Source organism: Saccopteryx bilineata, chromosome 5 (assembly GCF_036850765.1).
Source record: "Saccopteryx bilineata isolate mSacBil1 chromosome 5, mSacBil1_pri_phased_curated, whole genome shotgun sequence".
Taxonomy (NCBI): domain Eukaryota; kingdom Metazoa; phylum Chordata; class Mammalia; order Chiroptera; family Emballonuridae; genus Saccopteryx; species Saccopteryx bilineata.
Window position 1 is genome coordinate 125,540,976 of NC_089494.1, and position 4,496 is coordinate 125,545,471.

Consider the following 4,496-nt stretch of genomic DNA (forward strand, 5'->3'; position numbering starts at 1 on the left):
TGTGGTGGTATGGAATTATAATTACAGGTAGGCTATTGCCTTTATTTAAATGCTAAATCCAGCTAATATTAATAGAAAAGAACATAAATGTAGATGTTTAATCCATTTTTTTAAACTTTAATTTACTAATCTAGAACATCTGTTTATATAGAGGAGCCTTGAATTCTAAATTATGTCAATTATTCCCACCCTCAAACTCCCAACATAAAATTCTGTAGCTGAGCCTGACCGGGTGGTGGCGCAATGGATAGAGCATCGGACTGGGATGCGGAGGACCCAGGTTTGAGACCCCGAGGTCGCCAGCTTGAGCGCGGGCTCATCTGGCTTGAGCAAAAAGCTCACCAGCTTGGACCCAAGGTCACTGGCTCAAACAAGGGCTTACTCAGTCTGCTGAAGGCCCACAGTCAAGGCACATATGAGAAAGCAATCAATGAACTAAGGTGTCGCAACGAAAAACTGATGATTGATGTGTCTCGTCTCTCTCTGTTCCTGTCTGTCTGTCCCTGTCTCTTTCTGTCCCTGTAAAATAAAATAAAAATCTATAGCTGAGTATGCAAATAACTATATATGTACTTACTACATTAGTGATCAAACAATCTTATAAGAAATCTATATAGGGATTTTCTTAGACCTTCCCAATTAAATTATTGGCTATATACAATTAATCTGTGTAACAGAGGATGTAAAATCAATACAGAGTAACATTCATGATAAGCAAATATATCATTATACATTTGCTTTAGCTGTTTCATTATATCCACTTACCTACTTTGGAAGGTCAACCAGCTCTTATGTAATAAAAAATGGTTGATTCCGTTCACTCTAACAAGGTTAAGAGGCTAATGAAAATACAGGGCCCTCCCTCTAAAGCATGTGGGCATACTTTGGAATCTCATTTCCTAACTTTCCTTGAAGTTTCTAAAAAACCAAATCCATAATAAGATTTACATAGTTTGGAGCATATTGTCTTGGTGTTCAATCAGGACTAGAGCCAACAAGGTTAGCAAATACCAGAAACCCAATATAAACTACTTTAAAGGAAAAAAATGTGTATTTTTCTGGTTCATGCCATGCCTGAAGCCTGTCATGCAAAAGGTCTACCAGTGTTACAGAACTATCTTCTTACCTCTTAACTGAGCTGAGCTCTTGGGTTGACTTTTATGTCCTCCAGCAACACCCCGATCATTGTCTTTCCAGCTTAGCCCCAGCAGAATCTCAAGACGATTCTCAATGGCCAGCCCTAAGTGAGGATTCAAGCCCTGGACCCAGGGGTTAGCCAGGCCCCTCAGAACCAGATAAAATAAGGGTACTAATGCCAAAAATGCAGCAATATGTACTTCATTTGTCTATAGTTCACTGTTTTATGAGTGTAAATATAAGATTTTTATATTCTTTTTATAGCACAAAAGAGACAAGGGAGAAAGATGAGAAGTATCGACTTGTAGCTGTGGCATTTTAGTTGTTCACTGAATGCTTTTCATATGTGCCTTAACTGGGGGGCCCCAGCCAAGCCAGTGACCATTGCTAAAGCCAACAACCTTTGGGCTCAAGCCAGCGGCCATGGGATCATGTCTGTGATCCCACATTCAAGCCAGCAACCCCACACTCAAACTGGTGACCTTGGGGTTTCGAACCTGGGACATCAGCATCCCAGGCTGACACTCTACCCACTGCACTACCACTGGTCAGGCTATACGGTACTTCTTAAACAAAAATGGAAAGAATTCTGGAACACAGTAACTGTATAGATCAAGTCTACTCCCAATATATAATGTGAAAATTAAGCCCAATACTTGCCCTTAATAGTAGCCCTCCCTTGTGCCTAGAACCCCTTTTTTAAAATCCTTATTTTTAGGGCCCAGGCCCTAAAAACCACACTGGAAAAAAACATCCCCCCCCCCTAAGTTAGCTCAGTAGATAGAGCATCAGCCCAGCATATGGACATCCAGGTTCAATTCCTGATCAGGGCACACAACAAGCAATCATCTGCCTGACCAGGCAGTGGTGCAGTGGATAGAGCATCAGACTGGGATGCAGAGGACCCAGGTTCGAGACCCCAAGGTCACCAGCTTAAGCGTGGGCTCATCTGGTTTGAGCAAAGCTCACCAGCTTGGACCCAATGTCGCTGGCTCGAGCAACAGGTTACTCGGCCTGCTGAAGGCTCACGGTCAAGGCACATATGAGAAAGCAATCAATGAACTACGGTGTTGCAACGAAAAACTAATGATTGATGCTTCTCATCTCTCTCCATTCCTGTCTGTCTGTCCCTATCTATCGCTCTCTCTGACTCTCTGTAAAAAAAAAAAAAAAGCAACCATCTGCTTCTCTCCCCTTTCTTTCCCTCTTCCCTTCCTACAGCCAGTGGCTTGACTGGTTCGAGCGGTGGTTCTGGGTGCTGAGGATAGCTCAGTTGGCCCAAACACATCAGCCTCAGGCACTAAAAATAGCTTAATTCAAGCATCGGCCCCAGATGGGTTGCCAGGTGGTTTCCAGTCAGGATGCTTGCAGGAGTCTGTCTCACTATCTCCCCTCCTCTCACTTAAAAAAAAAAACAATTTTTAAACATGGGCCTCATAATTCTGAGATCTTAATTGTCCCTGAGCTCTCACAGACCAACTCCTGTAATTTCCTATATTACTACCCTCCTTTAAAATCAAGATATAAGGCATATATAAGATACAGACTTAGCATAGACCTGTCTCTCCAAATATACCAGCTCTTCCTGAGTCATTCCCTGTGGGAACTTAAAAATGTACTTTTAACTGTTGATGGGTTAAGATATTCATAACCCCTACCTTTCCTTGCTGCTTTTTACTCCTCCTAAGAGTGTGTAAGTAACAGCTAAATTCTAAATATAACCCTAATGCCATTTATGTTATCAATAAATATAATTTCCAAGGCTATGCCTTGGAAATTAGTTTGAGAACATGCAGTCCAGCGTATTCATCAACTGGCACTATTAATTTGTCAGAATATAAAAGTTCAAGTTTTCTTTTGAAAGTCCTATTTTTTACCTTCTCTTGAAAATAAAATCAGATACGTCTATATGATAACAATGGTCTGCAGCCTTAGGAGATGTTCATTAGTGGACCAGACTTGCTATCCTGCCTGCTTTTACCTTGTCTGCCTTGCCCCTGTAAGCTATTTGGCTTTGTAATCCTAAACTATGTAAGATATACATCCTGCTCTTAAATGATGGAAAACCATACTTCTGAAAAGGAAATCTTTCAAAAATTTAGTATTATCTCTTTTTGGACAATGAAGCACATACTTTAAAAAGGAACTGAGAAAGCCTGACCTGTGGTGGTGCAGTAGATAGTGTCAACCTGGAATGCTGAGGTCGCTGGTTCAAAACCCTGGGCTTGCCCAGTCAAGGTGCATACCAGAAGCAACTACAAGTTGATGCTTCCCACCCCTTGCCACCTCCTTTTCTCTAATAAATCAATAAATAAAATCTAAAAAGAAAATGGATAAGAACTGCTATTTCAAATGGGATATCATTTGAGACCACCGTTTTTCTGTTTTCAAATGTTAGTCACGTAAGTGAGCAACCTTAAGTTGGTCACTGTCCCTTGATATTTTAGGCTTAAACACTAATTTACATTTGACCTCTTGCAATAGGCATATCTCAGGATGAATTTTGTATGAATATAATAAACCTCCACAAAGCATTTAATATCAGATGTTTTTATTTTTCCAACACAACTGAAATAGTTGTATTAAATAAAAGTTTATTCTATTGTTTACACTCATGTTGCTGCTATAAAATACAACAACGTACACAGATTCCTAGCATGAATTACTCATTGTTCACCCCCACTGAACTACAGAATTGCTTGAGAATTAGATCTTTGCTTTAGGGAGTTAAAAAAAAAAATGGGGCATAGTATCTTGAAGGAGCATTCTCAAGTGACTTGGAATTCAAAGGCATAGCCAGTACAGTAAAAACAGCATCAACCATGCTGTCACTGGGAAGAAAGAGGAATGGAAAACAAGAATAATAATTATAAGCCATTTTTCTAGTAGCAGAAGCTTGAAGAAGCTTGATTTTGCCCATCTGGGCTAAGTGGCTGCTTTGAGAAGGGATGGAGAGGTAGGATTGAAATGTAGATACCATGAGTTTAAAAAGTATAAAATGTAATTATATCTAAAATATAGGTTAGATATAAATGTTCTAGAACTCATTGAATAAGCCCAAAATCCTGAAAGTGGCCATTTAAACTACATCTATTTTTAAACGTGGGGGGAATACTGAGTGTTTTGAATGTTATGTGCAAAACTGACCCATGTCACCTCACCTTCACAACTGAACATGGCCAGGCAGGTACACTGGTTTCCAGCATCACAGGCAACACTACATGTGTATTTTCTAACGAATAATGTAAACTTGAGTTTTAAGGCAGCTGGTACTAATGCTGCACACAGGCTTAGCTTGGTGCCCATTTCAGAAATAGTTCAGTTAGCTTGGTGCCCATTTCAGAAATAGTTCAGTTAGC